Source organism: Myotis myotis, unplaced genomic scaffold, assembly GCF_014108235.1.
Source record: "Myotis myotis isolate mMyoMyo1 unplaced genomic scaffold, mMyoMyo1.p scaffold_m19_p_6, whole genome shotgun sequence".
NCBI lineage: Eukaryota > Metazoa > Chordata > Mammalia > Chiroptera > Vespertilionidae > Myotis > Myotis myotis.
In genome coordinates this window covers 74,246,839-74,268,548 of record NW_023416368.1, presented here as the reverse complement: position 1 = coordinate 74,268,548, position 21,710 = coordinate 74,246,839, and the positions used below count along the sequence as shown (strand labels likewise).

General features: G+C 37.3%; 1 protein-coding gene across 1 annotated transcript in view; it reads right to left on the bottom strand.

The window, feature by feature from the left end:
- The window catches only part of XKR6 (XK related 6), a 239,034-nt gene that overhangs the window by 183,057 nt on the left and 34,267 nt on the right, over nucleotides 1-21,710 (bottom strand). The gene's annotated exons all lie outside the window — the stretch shown is intronic.

Genomic DNA, 21,710 nt, shown 5'->3' with positions numbered 1-21,710 from the left:
TCACCAGTGGGGGGTGTGCAGGAGGCAGCCGATCAATGTTTCTCTCTCATGAATGCTTCTGACTCTCTATCCCTCTCCCTTCCTCTCTGTAAAAAATCAATAAAATATATTTTTTTTAAAAAATAAATAAACCAACCTATTTAATTTTTCTATAGAAAATCAAGAATTCAGAGTTCACATTTCCAGAAGAATAAAACACATCAGGCCATAAGGTAAAACAAAGAAACAAACTATTGTACATTGTTTTTCTTTAGAACAAGGCTGGGCTGGCTTATTTAAGTATAAATTGAAATCACAGATATAAAATCATTCTGTTCTCAAAGTAAACAGTGCTAGATTTACATGGCATGTGAAAAGTCTATCACAGAAAGCCACATACACAAATAAAACACATTATATAAATGTTAAATCACTCAACATCTGAAAAGATACTGTTTGTAAAATGCCATTGGCAATACTGTTTGTAAGAAAATACTGTTTGTAGAAAAATAAGGTCATGTATAGAACTATAGTGACAACTAAGTCCCTAGAAAAAAATAAGCATGACTTTAAAAATATATAGAAATGTCAGTTCCATAGAATTTGCCCTCTGTATTATCCTCTAGAACAGGTTGACAATTCCATTTTCCTAGTATCTCGTCAATTAAACAAATTCATAATTTAGGCTAAATATAAGTAAACTTATATGCTGAGGTATATTTTTGCTATTAACACTGCTACATGTAGAACAGGAAATGAAATAACATAAAGAACCATTTATTCTGTAAGAATGGGTTAGTATAAAATCTAAATTTGGGCAAAGAACCTACATATAGAATGCTATTCCCAGAAGATCTAAAGCCTACTAATTGCCTTATAAGCCTTGCTATGTCTACATATTTAACATTACATGGTCCCTTGGAATAAACTTTTTTTTTTTTTCTTTAAAGTTTATTTTATTCTGTATAAGATATACTGTTTAAAAAATATATTTTTTATTGACTTCAGAGAGGGAGAGGGAGAGAGAGAAATATCAATGAGAATCATTGATCAGCTGCCTCCTACAAGCCCCCTACTGGAGCCCACTACCCAGGCATGTGCCCTTGAAAGGAATTAAACCTGGTACCCTCCGTCCCCAGGCCAATGCTCTATCCACTGAGCCAAACTGTCCAGGGCCAAATTGTCTTTAAATATGGGTCTCAAATCTACTTCCAGGTAAAAAAGGAGGAATTTTTAGTCGTATTAGGAATTGTTTGGTCATTACTTATTCAAGATTAATTTAACGACGGTAACTATTTACCATCTAATCTCTTATAGGGCTAGAAATGTTTCGTGTCTTGCCTGATGGACCTCATTCAGTGATAAGATCACAGTAATATTTCTATTTACTAATCCAAACTAGTGCTTTAATGTCTCTCAACTTTGCATTTTTCAAGGTCACTCATTTTATTTTGTGCCAGTAGGGTAACTCAGTTAATCTTAGGCAAAAATGTTTCCACTAAAAATGTTGTAATATACTTAAGAAAATATTTTTTGCAATTATGCCCTCACTCAGTACACTGTAAAGTAAGGCACTGTATTCCAGTAATCTACTTTGAATCCATCTAAGAAAGGAGACTCAAAAATCTTTGCATTCCTTACATGTGTGACTAAATTCAAAACATCCCATTGTTCTTCTCCAAAGTCAGTTTCCTGGGGATGAGAGCCACAGGTCTGCCCATGGGATTTGGGCAGCTGGCCTGCTTGTTGCAGCCACTCCAAGTCCCACAGACCTTCAGAGCCAAGGCAGAAGACCTGCAAAGAGAGTTTTGCCCCAGTAGGATAGAGCAGAGCCCAGTGGCCGGGCGTCCAAGATGCACACAGAGCCAGGACTGTGAGGTCAGGTGCACGTCAGGTGAAGCACTCAGTTCCCGGAGCAGATGTGCACTGCATGTGGGCTGGGCCCCTCCCTGGGATCTGGCACCTGCACAGCCACCACTCAGCAGCCCACCCCAGTGGGGACCCAGGAAAATAAGGCCGAAGCCAGTGTGTCAGGGACCCCACCCCACCCTAGTGCCTCCTCTACAACCCTACACTCAGGACCGGCCCCTCTCAGGAGGCTTCTTTCCATTACTTCTTTTATGTCTTCCAAGATGTGTGAGACCACTGAAGGCTTTCTCACATTGCTTACATTCATAAGGTTTCCCCCCAGTATGTGTTCTTCCTTCCACGCTTTCTAAGAGACTTGGTAAAACTGAAAGCTTTACCACATTCCTTACATTAATAGAGCTTTTCTCCACTATGTGTGCTTTAATGTCTGGGCATGTGCAGGAGGCAACGAATTGATGTGTTTCTCTCATATCAATATTGTTCTCTGTCTTTCTCTCTGACTTCCACTCTCTCAATGGAAAAACATCCTCAGGTTGAGGATAAAAAAAAAGAACTAGCATACTCAAAGGCTTTTCTACAACCTTTACAATAGGGCTTATTTTCACTGTGAGTTCTTTCCTTATGATTTATCTACATTATGAATGTTTTTGTGAATTCAAAGGGAACTGGGATGAATAAAGGATTTCCCCCATTGCTTACATTAACAGGATTTTTCCTTATTATGAGTTCTTTTATGACGTCGGAGGGAACTTGGATCAGAGAAAGCTTTACCACAATGGTTACATTCATACGGTTTTTCCCCAGTATGAATTCTTTCATGAATTCTAAGATACATGGAAAGACTGAAAGCCTTACCACATTGCTGGCATACATGGGGCTTTTTTCCAGTGTGTGTTCTTTCATGCCTTCGACAGGACTGTAGATAACTGAAGGCTTTTCCACAATGCTTACATTCATAGGGTTTTACCCCAGTATGAAATATTTCATAATCTTGGAGAAAAGATGGATAATCGAAACCTTTGCCACAATGCTTACATTCATAGGGTTTTATCCCAGTATGAGTTCTTTACGACGATAGAGGGCACCTCGATCACAGAAAGCTTTGCCACAATGCTCACATTTATAGGGTTTTTCCCCACTATGAATGCTTTCATGACATCGGAGGGAAGTTTGATTAGATAAATCTTTATCACAATGCTCACATTTATAGGGTTTTCCCTCAGTATGAATGCTTTCATGACGTTGGAGGGCATCTAGATCACAGAAAGCTCTGCCACAATGCTAACATTTATAGGGCTTTTCCCCAGTATGAATTCTTTCATGACGTTGGAGGGAAGCTCGACGAGAGAAATCTTTCCCACATTGCTTACATTCATAAGGTTTCTCGCCAGTATATGTTCTTTCATGATTTCTAAGAGAAGTGGAACTGAAAGCTTTACCAGATTTCTTACACTGACAGGGCTTTTCTCCACTGTGTCTTCTTTCAGTTTCTCCAGAGTACTTGGGAGACCTAAAAGCTTTGCTACATTGCTTACTTTGATATGGTTCCTCTCCACTATGAGTATTTTTGTAAATTTTAGAGTAAATGAGATGACTAGTGCCTTTCCCACACCCATACAGTTTCCCACCGATATGCATTCTTTCATGATTTCTAAGGGAAGTTGAATAGCGAAAAGCTTTCCCACTGGGACTGCCTTCACGTCTTCGAATATGTTGGTGATGCTTGAAAGCTTCCTCAGGATCCTTACATTTATAAGGGTTTTCTTCGTATTCCTGACACAGGTATAGTTTGGGTCCAATGTGAGAGCTCAGGTGGTTATTCAAGGATAAATAATGCCTGAAGATTTGCCTACACAACGTGGCTTTTGGTTGTTTTACTTCAGTAGGAGTTTCCTTCTTTTCATTATGATTTGGAATCTGGTTGAAGTTTTCTCTGGATTCTCTACCATAGTTCCTTGTACAGAGTCTCTCTATTGTATGACTGCTATGATTCATCCCATGATTTTCATACTGATCTTCACTATCATGGTCTTCACATTTTTCTTCTAAAATACATGCTATTGATGCCAGGTTCCAGCAGGTTTCCAGCATCACATCTGTGTAGAGTTTCTTCTGGGTCGAATCCAGGAAAGCCCACTCCTCCATGGTGAACTCCACATTAACATCCTCAAAGGTAACTGAGTCCATTTCTAGTTCCTGGGCCTCCCGAGTCCCGCCTGCAGCTCCCACCACCTTACAGATCGCAGATGAAAGATCGAATAAACTTAATAAGGACAAGTACCCCCACCTCCATAAAAATGTTTTATTATAATGAAAAAAAGTACTATTCCCTTCAACTATAAAATATATTTTGAACTAAAATACATATAATAATTAAAGCAAAGTTAACTGATACAACTAACATTCTTAATAGGCACTTTACATTTTAAAAAGAAAACACACACACATACATAAAACATCAAAATTCTTTATGAAAAGAAGAGAAAATTGTGGCAAGAATCCTTACTTTCTAGCTGGAAAACTTATGAAATCTAGAGTGCCGTTTAAGAGCAAACCCTACTTGTTTTTAAAGGAGGAAAATGATTTCAATCTGCAAATTTATAATGGCTCAGGTGTTTCCATGTAATAAGTATTTTGTTGCTAAATAACTAAGTAGAGCTCACTTTTTAAAAAGTGTGTTTTAACAACTCTAAAAGATTTAATTAATCCTTTTGTTATGCATTTGAACCAGTTCAGTTAGGACTTGTCAGCATGTTAATACCTTTTGTTCACAACTTTAAAACATTTTTTTTAATTTTAAAAAGGAAGGAATTGGGTAGAACAGGCATGGAAAAACATGAAGCCCTCTCTTTATCTTAGGTTTTGCCATTACCATTCTGTTTGAAGTGGTTTCAGGACGAGGCGATCGCACACAACTTCTAGTCAGAAATCAGATGGCCTCAAAACAACCTCATTGTCAGTCTTAGGCCTCATGTCTTTCGCTTAGAGCTAAAAATAAAAATACATGTGAGTGAATGAATAATCATGGAATGAAATTGCCAACATGATACTATAATACAAAACATTAAAAGCCACTTTTTATCACAGAAAGATGAAAATGTACGCATTTCTATCCAGAGCATCACAATCCTATTTAGAATGGAAGGGTGCTCTCCCCATCCCATCAGCTGCTGAGTATAGTAACAATTTAATTCCAAGGTGATACTACAAAGCTAGAGTAATATTTTATTCATCTCCTAAGACTATGGAACGTTCATTTTTTTTTACAGAGTTAAATATAACAATATCATTAATGAAGCTAATGACTTTAGACAGCAACTTAGCTCTTCTTTAAGCATATAAATCAAGGCAAGGAAAAAATGTGGTAGTCAGTCAGAAAGACATGAGCAGAGCAAAGATGATGCGCCAAGTACTACTGAGAAGGTCACCTGGGTGCCCAGCAAAGGGCAAAACTGGGAAAACAAGGACCTCTCCCCAAGGGTAACCTTTCCTCCCCTAGGATATGGCTGGTCATGAGGTTTAAATTCGTGACCTTTCATATCTGTCAAGCAGTCCGGACCCTCCCCTGACCTTTCCTACCCTGGCATGTTGCAAGTCATGCAGCAGACCACTTGGAAGAGGAACAAGGGACTAAAGACTAGCCTCATCAGATTCCCAAGTGGGCTTATAAGCATTAACCCCTAGGAATAACATCTAGGCCTCATTGTGTTTCAGCTCCAGGCTCAGAAAAGCAACAAAACCAGACAAGCGATGCCATGGCTGACATCAGGACCCTTGCCCTGGCACTGGCCAATTAGTGGAGACCAGAACTCTGAAGGGATACACCTGAAAAACTGATGGCTGATAAATATTTGAAGGCACATATTCATTCTCGTTCTCATATTCTCATTTTCTCTCTCTCTCTCTCTCTCTCTCTCTCTCTCTCTCTCTCTCTCTCTCTCTCTCTCTCTCATACTTTCCCTAATCTTTTCCCCAAGGTTCATTTTCCTTGCCTCTCTCTCCTAAACTCTTTTGCCTCTGTAATTTGTTTCTTGAGCTCATTCTTCTGCAGCTCACTTTTTCTACCTCTGTAACTTTCTAAATAAACTTTCTCTTATAGTTTGAATCTTGGCTCTGAATTATTTCTTAGCCAGAACTCAAGTACCGAGGTTGCTAATCAAGGTCCAGTCTGACACCACCTGGTGACCTGGTGCTGCTTCACTGCTAACAGAAAGTGTAATATTGAACCAGAACAACGGTCTGGCCCTGAGAAATATATTTTTGACTGTTTGGAACTCCTAGTTCCAACAGCAGTGGTAGTAGTACAGGACAAACTAATCCGTTTCTACAATCGAAGTAAGGTATGCACTCATTCAACAAATATTTAATGTTTCTAAGCTCTGCAAGTCAAATGCCAAATATGAAAGATGTGTTTCTGAACCTCACAAATAGTCTCTATTTCCATATTTTGGTCTCAAGTTTGGTCTTTCATGCTAAAGAAACAGAATATAAGTTTTATTTCTATATCTCCCTGACAGGAAAAGGGTGTGACCTCCAGGCATCATTTGGTCTCTTTAGTGTGAAGCTTATGTTTTCAAAACCCTGTATTAATCCTGATAATTAATTCTTCTTCATTTGGAGAGCACTGATAGTTTCAATCCCAAATATAAATCTCAGACTATTTTGTAAGGTTAAATCAGCCAAGCACCTTCAAAAAAATCACTTAATGTAAAAGTATTTAATTCAACTGAAGCCATAATTTAAAATTCAGAAAGTCTGCTGCAAGTTATACTTAAAGAACTGGCCCCTAACTATAATGTAATGAAGACAAATATTTATGAATTTTTTATACCATTCATATACATCCATTAAATTAAATAGAATACATTATCACTAGAGTCAATACCATTGATTAATGTTTTGCATTTCTCCCCTGGTGCTAAGTATACCAATTAAATTCTTTAATTTTGTGGGAATATGGTATATTACACAAAAATATATATAGGCATCTGATTCAATTTAAGCTCTGTGTTCATCTTAAATCAAAAGTAATAAATACATTTCTCAGTTAGCTTACCTTCCACAATTTTTCACGTTAAGTCCAACTAAATTTAATCTAGACAAATGTTACAAAGTGCTTTCACTCAGAAGTTTATAGGTCTTAAAGCCAGCTGTGTACTCCTAATACTACACTGAATCTTCTCAATTCTCATTAACCGATCACTCAGCTTCTGAAATGACTTCTATCCTGACCTTGAAAGCACTAGCTGTCACTGATTTTTAACCTTCCACTTCTCTCAGTATTTTACTTAATATTTTGTACATAATAGGTGTTCAAAATTTACACACCTGACAAGTCGTCCTGGCAGAAAATAGGCTGCTAAAAAGTTAATTACAACAGAACAAGAATGCAACCATATTTAATAAGATTCTCTATTAGAAGCATATTTGAAATGGCCTTAATTTATGGATTTGCCTCATTTTTTCTCTCAGTGATGAAATATTTATGAACTCAAACAAGAAATTTTTTAAAATAAATTTCCTAGTATAATTTGATTAGTTCGTGGACACAACATTCAGATCCTGGGCTGGCCATCTTTGTGCTTATTAGCACAGTACCTAGGTGCATGGCACCACGTATTTTCACCTTATTCTGCTAAGTAGGGCAAGATATCAATTTGCTAGGTTCAACATTTAAGGCCTCTGCCCATATTCCTTTAGAATTATTGATACAGACTTAGAAAGGAATGTAGTATTTGGTTATTTTAAAAAGTATACTACAATATACTTTTTAACTATACTTCAATAAAAAAAAGTCCAAAAAATAAAACAAAAACAAATATACATCCTCTAACATGAGCTGTAGATATTTCAGTTCTTTTATGACTACAGGATGGTCTGAGTTTTGCTCAGAATCAACCCATCATATAATTAAACTTAATTAGATATTTTCTATACAAATAAAAGTGTACTTTCGTCAATGTTGTACAAAATCCCCATATGATGTGTATTCTATAACCAAGAGAAAGAACTCTATAAAATTTAAAGATACTGATTTTTAAAAAATTCTAATTTGCTTCATCCTCCATTTTTAAATGGCTTAAAGACTAGATTTTGTACATTTTGAAGTTTCATGTGTATACACACCAGAATGTTTGTGCTTTCCAGCGTCTAATTTTCTTAGCGGATTTGGATATTCTAGGCCTTTGATGTATCAGTCCTGCTAACAGAAAGAGACTGCTGTCTAAAGATGATCAGGTTTATAATTAAAACATGTCATAACTGGGTGGGCACCCTGCTCACGATGGGAACAAATATAGACTTCTAAACTGAATAACAAATAATCATTTTCAAAAACTTTTTATTACGGAAAATTTCAAATGTATACAAAACAGACTAGTCCAATGAACCCTCATGTACTCTGACTCAGTTTCAGCAACTATCAACATTCTGCCATTTTTGTTTCACTTATATCTTCACCCACTTGTCTCTCCCCAACATGATGAGGATTATTATTTTCCTTATTTTTTTCCTGAGGTAAAATATATAACTAAGAACCTTTTTTTTTTTTACCACCTTAATCATTTTTAAAAAGTGTACAATTCAGTGGTATTAAGTATATTACATTGTTGTGCTACAACTACCATTCATCTCTAGAATTCCTTTCATCTTGCAAAACTGAAACTGTTACCATTAAACAATAACTGCCCATTCCCTCCTTCCCCCCTCTCTAATTTCTGTGTCTATGAATTGGACTACTCTAGGTTTCTCATATAAGTGGAATCTACAATATTTGCTCTTTTGTGTCTGGTTTCTTTCCCTTAGCATAATGTCTTCCATATTTATGTTGTTTTTTAAAGTGCCCTTCCTTTTTAAGGCTGAACAATATTCATTTGTACCTATATCCCACATTTTGTTTATTCACTTATCCATCAATAGACACTTAGGTTGCTTCCACCTTTTGGCTACTGTGAATAACACCCTGCTAGGAGCATGGGTATACAAGTACTTCTTCAAGACCTCGCTTGCTTTTTAATTCTTTTGGGTATATACCCAGAAGTGGAATTGCTGGATCATACAGTTATTCTATTTTTCATTTTCTGATGAACCAACATGCTGTTTTTCATAGTGGCTATAGTAGTTTACATTCTTACCAACAGTATACAAAGATGAGAAACAATTATTTTTAAGACACTTGGCAAAAATTTGGAGTTTACAAAGTAATTTCACATACATTGTGTTACATAATGCTTCAAACACAATTGACTAGCTGGGAGTCCTGATCTATTGGCAAGTATTCAAGATCCTTAACAATCTATCATGAGTCTTTCCATAGTTTCAAATAAATGATTCTTTCCCATCACACTGGCTTAAGCAGACTATATCACACAATATTAGATATGTAGCTAGCTAAATGCTAAAAATATTAATAGTCTAAGACTAACAGGACCCAAATGAAAATGTAAACAAAGGAATGATATTTGTGGCTCCCAAGGGAAGACTAATCTTAAAACACTGTGAGTATCTTAACAGGTAAACTTCACAGGCACCAGCTAGATAGTTAACTAACTCATATTTGTGGTTTTCTGTCGATTCCACTGATAGGAGGTAGTCATATATGAGGGGATAGAGGGGTGGGTAAAGTAAGTGGGGTGAGCAGAAGATAGCGAGTTTGAGGCAGCACAAAAAGCCCCTAGGGCAGTGGTCAGCAAACTCATCAGTCAACAGAGCCAAATATCAACAGTACAACGATTGAAATTTCTTTTGAGAGCCAACTTTTTTAAACTTAAACTATATAGGTAGGTACACTGTTATTAACTTAATTAGGGTACTCCTAAGGCTTAGGAAGAGCCACACTCAAGGGGCCAAAGAGCCGCATGTGGCTCTCGAGCCGCAGTTTGCCGACCACGGCACTAGGGAAAACTAGAAGCAAATGGAGGAGAGAAAGAAGGCAACGAATAAAAAAGCTTATTAATGGGACGGCTACATAATTTCCAGGGCCTAGTTAGTACATAATGAAAATGCAGGGCCCTTGTAAAAAAATTAAGAATATCAAGATGGCGCCCTAACCGGTTTGGCTCAGTGGATAGAGCGTCGTCCTGCAGACTGAAAGGTCCCAGGTTCGATTCCGGTCAAAGGCATGTGCCTTGGTTGCGGGCACGTCCCCTGTGGGAGGTGTGCAGGAGGCAGCTGATCGATGTTTCTCTCTCATCGATGTTTCTAGCTCCCTATCCCTCTCCCTTCCTCTCTGTAAAAAATCAATAAAATATATTAATAAAAAAAAAATATCAAGATGGCAATGAGAAAACATTAAATCAAGTGTGGGGCCCTGTGCAACTACACAAGCTGCCTGCCCATGAAGCTGGCCCTGCATATTGAGTCGAAGACCAGAGGCATGACAAGTACTAACACTCCAAGCAGCACAAGCAGGGGAAAGGCAAAAGTGTACCCCTCACCTCTAAATACAGTAGGCACTCACGGAGGCCACTGCTAACCATGGTACAACTGGCAGGGCCAAAATCTGTCTTCAGGCATTCCCAAATTTGTTTTTTAAATAAAGGTGGGGGAGGGGAGGGGAGGGCATATAAACATCTGTGAACACAATTCCAGAGATGAATATGAAATTAATCACCACAGAATAGACAGGAGCTTGACAGGCAGGAAACATACAGAATTGATACTTTTTAGTGAAGGAGTATAATAAAGGAGATCTGGAGTCTATCACTACCCAAGAAAGATCAACATGGCTACCTGAAAACAAGAACCCAACAAATTATATCTGAAATATGCAGCATAAAGAGGGACATAAAAGGTCAAAGATCCATTTTCACCTATTGGCTAACTGCTCAGGATTAACCATGGTTTGTTTTGTTTTTTAATCCTGTTAGGCAAGGAAATGGAGCTTCCTGCTCTGACCTCTAATCATCTCTCAAAGACACCTCCTCCTAATCTATCACCTTAGGGGTTAGGTTTCAACATATGAATTTGATGGGGACACACACATTCAGACCATAGCAAAACCTTTCTCAGAAATCAATATAGCAAGCAGGTAAAAAATAAGCAAGGATATAAAGGATTTGAACGATCCATAAGCTACATTATATATATATTTGTACCTAATAAGAATTCACCTTCTTTCCAAATAAACATTTGCATTTCACAAACATTATGTATTAAGGCAATGAAAAAAAATCTTAACACATTCCAAAGAAAAATCAACACAAGCCAAATCAGCTAGCCAAACTGCAAGGGAACTAAGAACTAATTGAAAATTAACAAAAGGTTAGTCAAAGACAGCTATTTACTTGGAAATGTGAAACACCCTTTTTGAATTCAAAAGCATATAAAAATGGTATTTTTAACTAATTGGAAATGAACAGAGCAAAGAAGACTATAGGACAAAATTACTGTGGAATGGAGTCAAAGCCACAGTGCAGGTATCTTTTAAGAGTTCAGTCTCCAGTGAACACATCAAGTGGTTCAACAAAAAGATTGCTATTACCTAAAATTTCTAGTCTTTCCAGCACTGCTTTGATTTATGAGGGAGTCGTGCAATAATCAGTGAATTGCACATAGGTAAATTTTTCAAGGGATTTCATGTTACTCCACAAGCACTGGACAGTGAGGATCACCCACAAGTGAGCAGCTGCAGCTCCAGTGCCAGCTTTGTCACACTAACTAGCTCTGAGCCCTGCATCGGCTATTTATGGCAAAAAGTAAACATATGTATGTTTATATATACAGTAATATGTATACATATACATATATATTTACATACACACACACACACACAAATAGTGTGTGTATGTTTGTGTACATACATATATAAAAGGACAGGCAAACAACATTGGCTACTTGAGAGGAAGAGAATCAGTGGCTAAAGGACAAAGATGAAAGACTTTTTACTATATATCCTTGTTTACCTTTTCAATTTTATACTGCTAAACTAATATAAATTTTATAGTAGCTCTTACTGAGATCATGAGATTTAACAACGTTTCTAAGGATTTTTCCTTTCCATAGCATAAATGTAAAAGAAAAATTCAATGTTTTATATCATGCCTTTTACTTTAACTATGAATCTTTTCCTTGTATCTGACATCTTTCAAGTAAATTTCAATTCCTGAATCCACACTCACATTTCCACATAGAAATCTAAAGAGACATAATCCGGATTAAGAACCTACAAGAAACAGAAAGAGGGTATATAGTTGTATTGTCTGTGTAACAAACACAGAGAAAGGCTGAGATTTGTAAAGCTATAGAAAATGCAAGATGCTCACTGAGTGGAACCAGAACACATAAATCTCAATTCAATTACAATGTCAAATCCTTGGAATTTTCCCCCCATTGGAATTATACCTACGGACATGGATCGCGACCAACAAAAGAGAAGTCACTATTCCCTAGCACTGTTGACCCAAAGAGCCATGTTTTCTCTACATTAAGCTCTAATACAGTGGATCTTAAACTTCAGCATTGTTGGGCCCCACCCACAGAGATTCAGGTTCAGTAGGTCTGGGGTGGGGCCCAAGAATTTGCATTTCTAACAAAATGCTATTGTGCCAGGACCACACTTTGAAAAGCACTGATCTAATACAATCAAATAATCTACTAGCCAGAGCTACTGTATAAGCAACTCTATTCTAGTCTGAAGTAATTCCTCTAAACTAAATCTCTTATTCAAACCTCTGTCATACTTTAATGGCATAATCTTTAACTTCTACTTTCTACACTGTTTTTTTTTCCCCTTCCTATATAGACTCTTGGTAGACTTTTTATTAGTTTCTGCCACTTACATTTTATCCACCTGTAAAGTGATAATGCAAAGAAAACATCTTTCAGTTGGAAAAGCCAAAAATAAATACCCCAAGGACAAAAATCTGCTCAAGTCAGACTAAAAAGATGTAAGTTAAAAAGAAGGGTCAGAAGTAAATTTACACATTTTTAAGATTAAAAAAAAAACCTCTGTGAGGAAAATGAGGAAAAGAAATTCATTTGACATCTAATGTTACAGTGAAGGGAAATACTAAACTGAAGGTTATAATGCAAACAAATGAATATAACTGGCTTTAAATACAAGCACACAAGGGAGGGGGTGCAAATGACTACCAGGAATTGGAATTTAAATGCACATTTATTACAAGTTTTAGGCTGCCATTGTTATGTTTGTAACCAGCTCAGATCCTTGGGCCAAATATGAACAATATCCTTAAGGCTATCCTCATGTAGAGTAGATAAAAACTGAGAATCCCAATTTTATCTTGTAAAAATGTAAGGCAGAGCAGACCTGGAACTGGAGGAAATGGAGTTTCCCTCAGAAGTCTCCAGGGAGATTTGAAAAGAAACAATGTTGATAACACTATAGGCTAAGACTCAGCAAGGCCTGAGTCCTGGAAGAACTGTGTGCATAAGAACAGTAACTTTTACTGGGAAAAGTCTCACTGGCGGGGCCAAAAACCCTCCCTCCTTTGCAAATAGGAAAGAAGCTGAAACACCCTTTGCCCCAAACCCTCCCTGTCCCCAATAATTATCACATTTTTAAAACCAAGAAATGTTATTCCCAAGGAAATGTCAGTTCTCATAACCATGCCACACTCAAAACATAATTCACTCTATGCCGTCCATTACATCATAGACCTAATCAGATAATGTCATCTCCTTTTGTAGAACCGTGCTGCTCTTCCATCTTCAAAGACAGAAGGGGTTGCTGCCTGTTTCAGGTAGGCCAGTTAGACAGAAGGGGCTTAGAAGATGGAAGGGCAGCAAGATGAGGTCTTCCTGTCCCTGTATTCAATGTAACCAACATTCTTGAGAATGTCTGCCTCTACCTTAGAAATTGACTATATGGAAACACCTGCTAAATAAAACCTTGCCCTTAATACCCATGCCAGAAAAATTTATAAATGCAAAGATCAAAAGGAGATCCTGCAGGTACTTCCCACAATGAATCACAATGAATACTTAGGACAGATCTCTGTTAAGTCTCCTGTCAAAATGTTGGCAGATAACTAAGAATCAGGACCATTTTATTTGAGGAACAGAACACTGGATAGGCATCTAATATAAAAAATTACATTTTTCGCCGAAACCGGTTTGGCTCAGTGGATAGAGCGTCGGCCTGCGGACTGAAAGGTCCCAGGTTCGATTCCGGTCAAGGGCATGTACCTGGGTTGCGGGCACATCCCCAGTAGGAGATGTGCAGGAGGCAGCTGATCGATGTTTCTTTCTCATCGATGTTTCTAACTCTCTATCTCTCTCCCTTCCTCTCTGTAAAAAATCAATAAAATATATTTTTTTTAAAAAATTACATTTTTCAAACAAGGTTCTTGTTGCCCAGCTGGCATGGCTCAGTGCTTGAGCATCGACCTATGGACCAAGAGGTCATAGATCGATTCCCAGTCAGGGCATATGCCAGGTTGTGGTCCCGACCCCCATGTGGGCCATGCAGGAGAGGAGGCAGCTGATCAATGAATCTCATCATTGATGTTTCTCTCTCTCTCTCTCTCCCTTTCTCTCTGAAATCAATAAAAATATATATTTTAAAAAAGGACTAATTTGTAAAGTTACAGTAATCAAGACAGTGTGCTATTGGCATCAAAATATTTTTAAAAAATCAATGGAACAGAACAAAGTTCAGAAATAGACTCACACATTTATGGTCAACTGATTTTTGACAAAGGTAATTCAATAAAGAATAACCTTTTCTTTTTTAAGATTTTTTAAAAATATTGTTTTATTGATTTTTAGAAAGAGAGAGAGAAACATCAATGTGAAAGCCAAACATTGATTGACTGCCTCCTGCACACCCTACAGTAGGATTGAGCCCACAAGCCCAGCATGTGCCCTGACCAGGAATCAAACGCACAACCTTTCAGTGCCTGAGATGACACTCAACTAACTGAGCCACACTGACCAAGGCAAGAATAATCTTTCCAACAAATGGTGTGAGGACAATTAAATGTTGATTGATATGCCCCCCCCCAAAAAAAAACTGATTCATACCATATACAAAAACTATCTTAAAATGAATCATCAGACCTAGATGTAAAACTTAAAAATGAAACCTCCAGCCCTAGCCAGTTTGGCTTGGTGGATAGAGCACTGGCCTGCGAACCAAAGGGTCCCGAGTTTAATTCCAGTCAAGGGCACGTATCTCAGTTGCAGGTTCCTACCTGGCCCAGGCCTGCTCAGGGCTTGTGCAGGAGGCAACCAATTGATGTGTTTCTCAACATCGATGTTTCTCTCGTCTTTCCCTCTCTCTTCCACTCTCCCTAAATATCAATGGAAAAATATCCTTGGGTGAGGATTAACAACAACAACAAAAAAGTTAAAAATGAAACCTCCAGAAGAAAACATAGAAAAAAAAAATCTTTGTGTTCTTGGGTTTGACAAAGATCTTTAAAATACAACACCAAAAGCATGATCCATAAAAGAAAAAGAAAAGTAAAATGCATTGCATCAAAATCAATAAAAACTTTTACTAATTAGAAGATACTATTACTAGAATGAAAAGACAAGCCACACACTAGGAGGAAATATTTTTCAAAGCATATATTTTGATAAAGAACTTATATCCAAAATAAAAATTTCTCAATATTCAATAGTGGAAACACAAACAAGATCATGCCCTGGCTAGGTGAGCACATACCTAGGTAGGCTTTGGGTTTGGTCTCTAGTCAGGGTACTTAAGGGCGGCAACCGATGTTTCTCTCCCTTCCTCTCTCTCTAAATCAATAAAAAATAAATATAACCTCAGTGGGGATTTTAAAAAAAAAGATCAGTGATTATCCTTGGGGATGGGGGTGGGGGACAAGAAAGAGGAGTAGATTTAGTGACTAAAGGGTCGCCAAGGGTATTTCTGTGACTCATGTTCCTTGATCTAGCTGCTAGTCATATGTGAGTGTTCACTTTGTCAAAATTCACTGAGCTAAAACTTCCAAATAAGGACTAACCCTCAATTTACATTAAGAGCATACATAGGCTTTCCTAAAGTATACAGAATTCAAATTATTTCCTAAGAATAATTTACCAGCAGTAAGGGCAGTTAAAATATTGGATAAATTAAAGCTAGGCAAATATTATATATATATATTTAAAAAATACACACACACACACACACACACATTTATTGATTTCAGAGAGGGCGAGGGAGAGGGAAACATCAATGATGAGAGAGAATCACTGATTGGCTGCCTCCCGCATGCTGCCCTACTGGGAGTCGAGCCAGCAACCCGGGTATGTATCCTTGACCAGAATCAAACCCAGGACCCTTCAGTCCACAGGTCAATGTTCTTATCAACTGAGCCAAACCAGCTAGGGCCTAATATTATATTTTTAAATATGATAAATTGTGGGAACAACAGAGAGAGAAAGGAGGGAGGAAGAGTAAGGGAAGAAGGGAGAGAAAAAGTCAATGTACCCCATTTGTCACTACCAGGATGAAATTTCTTTCACCTGAAGAACTTTAATTTTTTTCCTAATAAAAGTATATATCTGACCAGAGTCTCATTGTCTCATTTTAACTTTAGTAATATCAATCTACTGTTTTATTTCACCAGTCTGTATGCTTTCAAAATGAACAGAATTAAGTTACTAACCTAGAGTAGAAACCCTAGAAATGACAATTTGATCCTCAATTTGCTTATGAAAAGAGTATTTTCTAATTAATCCTTTTAACTATTATAAAAAAACTTTAACTGTAATTAGAGTTGATTTCATCTAGTCACAATTCCCAAAGATAAGGAATATCCTAAGCAGTCTTAAACAACCGTAACTTCCCATAATGTAGAAAATATATTACTGGGTTACTAGTGCTTGAGAAAAGCATAAACTCTAGGTGACAAATTTGTCAGCTGACAAATTATGTACTGATATAGATGATGCATAGCCAAATGGTTTGGTATTATTCCCATCATAACATCAACACAGAGTAATACTAATAAAACTTTGCTATTTGGAAGAATATTTTTACTTATCAATTTTTAAATTAAAATTAGAGTACAGTTATTCTATATTGTCCAGTGAATTATAACTGCCAACATTCACAGTTAAACTCAATGAAGAAATTCAACCTAGATAAAAATAACCATCATCAAAGTAGAGGAAAGCTACATGAAAATAATGAACTGAGTTCTACATTAACAGTTCCTTTAAATTAAATGCTCTCAATTGACTCAAATAAACTGATATGTTACATCAGCAGAGAGCATGAAGAAACTATGTCTTCTGTTAGAAATAAAGAAATATGACATAACTTGTGCATGTAACATGATAATATACAGAACTAGAACTTCTGAAAATGTGACCAGTTTCATAAGTTGAGTAACTTTAGGTCTAGAAACTCTACTACTGTTGATATTCAGAGATAAGTTAAAGTATCTAAATACAGTTTAGATCGCATTGATAATATTATTGAGGAATGAGTATGAGAGTATTAACATTATATAAGTTGGTCTTTTGTTCATTTGGAGCCTTGGTGTGGGGTTTATAAAGTACAACAGATTTTGGTTTTTTTTCAAGTATCTGAAACACAAAGAATGGTTTTCTTTTCATAAGTTGCAATATACCATCTGCATAGGACTGGTAGTAGTGGGAGCCACCTAATTCTTATGATGGACAATTGGTTTTCTAGTATCTCAGTAATGGCATCTCCATGCTTGCAGGTGTTCAAGCCAAAAGCCACAAGAGGTATCCTGGACTCAAATCATCCTCTCATACATACATACATCCAATTGCCCCTTTCCTTCAAAATATTTTCAGACTGGAGCAATTTCTTATTACCTTGCCCCCTACCACTATCAACTGAGTGAGCCAACATTCCCTTTGGACTATTGCACATAATCTTATCCTAAATGATCTGTTTCCTCTTTGGCCCCTATTCAATACCAATCTCAATATAAAACTCAAGGCAATTATTTTAACATCTAAGTGTATACAGTAAATTTGGCATTGCCCAAAAAAGCCATTGCCTTGGCTTCTGGGAGGCACTCTGTTATATTTGACAGAAGTGTCCTTGCTTAGAGTAGGGGCTGGTCATACTGGATCTTAGAGTAGGGTTGGCCATATCCAAGTCTTAGGGCAGCAGTTCTCAACCTTTGGGTCGCAACCATCGGAAAACACATATAGCATATCAGATATTTACATTACGATTCATAACAGTAGCAAAATTACAGTTATGAAGTAGCAACGAAAATAATTTTATGGTTGGGGGTCACCACAACATGAGGAACTGTATTAAAGGGTCGCAGCATTCGGAAGGGTGAGAACCACTGGTCTTAGGGTGAGAACTGGCAATGCCAGAAAGATCAATTTATGGCAAGGGCTTTGGGTTATACAAGATCATTAGACCTAGAAACTTGAGTTCAACTCCATGGGCAACCAATCAATCAATCCAATCATGCCCATGTAATGAAGCCCCCCAAAATATCTCTGGACACCAAAGCTTGGGTGAGTTTCCTGGTTGGCAACTCTGTGTGTACTGTCACACATCAATACTGGGAGGGTAACACCTCCTAAATGCACATTAGACAACACAGAGACTTTGCACTTGAACTCTCCGGGCTCTGCCCAATGACTCTCTTCTTTTGGCTTATTTTGATCTGTTTTGTTATCCACAAAACTGTGTGGATAACAGCTCTGAATGAGTTCTGTGAGCCTTTCTAGCAAATTAATGAACCTGAGGGTGGTTTTGGGAACCCCCTGAACTTGAAGTTGGTGTCAGAAGTGAGGACAGTATTGGGAACTGTGCCCTCAAAACTTGCAGCCTGGCATCAATCAGTGTGGTTTTTATAAAAAAAATTTTCTTTATTGATTAATGTATTAGATATGTGTCCTTATCACCCCATTGCCCCCCCCACCCCCCACTCATGCCCTCACCCCCCTGTTGTCTGTGTCCATTGGTTAGGCTTATACGCATGCATACAAGTCCTTTGGTTGATCTCTCCCCCTTACCCCCACCCTCCTCTACCTTCCCTCTGAGGTTTGACAGTCTGATCAATGCTTCTCTGTCTCTGGATCTGTTTTGTTCATCAGTTTATGTTGTTCATTACATTCCATAAATGAGAATCAGTGTGTTTTTATAGTTTTCTTGCAAAAATATGTTTTCTAGAGCAGCGGTCGCCAACCTTTTGGACCTCACGACCACAAGTGGTTCTCAACCTTCCTAATGCCGCAACCCTTTAATACAGTTCCTCATGTTGTGGTGACCCCCAACCATAAAATTATTTTCGTTGCTACTTCATAACTGTAATTTTGCTACTGTTATGAATCGTAATGTAAATATCTGATATCCAGGATGTATTTTCATTGTTACAAATTGAACATAATTAAAGCATAGTGATTAATCACAAAAACAATATGCAATTATATGTGTGTTTTCCGATGGTCTTAAGCGACCCCTGTGAAAGGGTTGTTCGACCCTCAAGGGGTCGCGACCCACAGGTTGAGAACTGCTGTTCTAGATAAATATAGTCTACCCACCCATTCTTTAATAGAAAGCAAAGTACCCTCCCATACATCTTCTTTTTTCTCCACTGTTTCTATCATCCTCTTTAAATCTTCTCAGTAAGACAATCTATTCCTTTAGGGACTGAAAATTGAATTCTAAAATTTTATCATCATATTTTTATAAATCTGCTATGTAAGTTCCTACTCCTCAGGAAGGAAAAGACATATAGGGAACATAAAAGATTTTCTACCAGCACAACCTCATATTTATTGGAGCACTATTAGAAATGAAAACAAATAAAAATCTTCTGGCCAGCCCCATGGTTTAATCCTGAGGCCCACACTACTGGCACCTGCTTCTCCAGTCTTTACATGAGATACTCCTCAGAACTGTACTCATTTGGCAACCTTATTTTATTACTCAACAAGAGTCCATTTGGCTTGGCTATGGCCACCACCGCCTTATCTTGCTTCGGGCTTCCAAATTTTAAGTGGCACTATTTAACATTTGGATGGACTGAATTCCCTGCCTTACTAGTTAATTAAGGGTCAATTATTCCAGAGTGGTAGTCTGATATGTTTAAAATTGAAAAAAAAAATCTGATTTTAAATCACTATGATTAAATACCTTATAATTTGAATATTAGTTTCATTTTAGAAAATAAACAAGGGGAACCACCCCCCAAAAAAGAAAAAAATTAATAAAGATTTCACAATAATTGTGTATCTTTAGGATATGGATTCTTAATGAAATTCAGGATCCTTAAATGACATTTGAGAACTATACATACACTATAAACCTTTACATTTCTGTTTTTATAAATACGTTTATTGATTTCAGAGAGTGGAAAGGATAGGAGGAGACAGAAACATTAATGATGAGAGAGAATCATTGATCAGCTGCCTCCTGCATGCCCCCTACTAGGAACAGACCCTGCAACCTGGGCATGTACCCTGATGGGGAATCAAACCGCAACCTCTTGGTTCCAGGGTTAATGCTCAACCACTGAGCCACATCGGCCGGGCAAACCTTTAAACTTCTTAAAGGAGAAATATGTTGTTTGTTTTCATACATATATGCAATTTTACTTATTTCAGTGGTCTCTCAGAAGGTAGAGCTTAACACCAAATTCTCACAAAGCACCAACTGTCATCCCTTGCAGAGACTACTACAGAAGGCTAACTGGCCTCCCACATTAGATCAAACCTTCCATCAATCTATTTCCCCACTCCACTCCCCTGCAGTGATTGTACTCAAAATGCAAATCTGATCTTCTACCATCAATGGCTTTCTGGAGAGCCTTTCGGATAAAGTCAAAAGCCTTACAAAGACCCTCATCATGTGGCCCTACTCACCACCATCCTGCTCTCCCCAGGCATATGCACACTTCAGTCCTCTGGGTCTGCTTGTACAGAACCCCACACTCCCCAGGCACACTCCTTCCTTCATAACTGTTCCCCCTTCCTCATCCATCCTTCCCCCACTCTTCTCTCAGATTCAATTCATCCCTCGGGTAGCAGATTTCACATTACTAAACAGATCTTTTTGATGATAAGATAAGCTCCCATATGCAGTCCACCTTTTGCAGCATTAACCACTCTTGTTCAATTTGTCTGCACTAGCTTGAGAACAGGATCCAAGTCTTTCTTATCCACTGCTATACATTCACAGTGCTCAGCACATATTTGCTGAGTAAATGAATCCGAAAGCATAAAATATACTGACTTCAAAGGTTTCAAAGTCAATTATTAGTGCAAATTTTGCAATTTAAGTAATATATCTTTTCAAAAATCCATCACAAAAGAAAAGAATGCTTCTTTAAAATGGAAGTTATTTATCATTATAATACTAGGCAATATTTCAACAATAAAACTTCAGTATACAGTTTTTTACTAAAGAGCATATGCTTTCACTAAGGATTTAGAGCAGAAAAAATAAAAATGCAAGAGTAATGGCTGTCTAATGAAGTTTCATTTTAAATTAATTTCCAAAGTCAATTAATACCATGCCCAAAGGGCATTATAACTGTGACCAAAATCTCCTTTTGTTAAGCATAGGGTCAAATCTATGTTCAAACATGTGCTACATTTTAATGCTTTATTCCCTCATAAGAGGTTCTATTCCTTTATAAATAGTATCTATCAGATTAGGAACTGACAAATAACACTGAAGCCTGAGTTTAAAAAAAGAAAGAAAAGAGGTCCCCATAAAAATGAATCCTCTTAGTGGCCTATAGTTTAATAGATCTAAGAGGGAAAATGTCCAGCAAGTATTTACCAAGTGTAGAACTAGCTGATTCATTTTTAAATGAGATATGTCATATATTCACAAAGTAACTTCACAGTGATAAATCTAAATATTTATTTTAGAAGAGAGAAGAAACAAATCTTGCTTAGAGAATACTAAATAACAAGGAGATACCACCCTCTCCAGG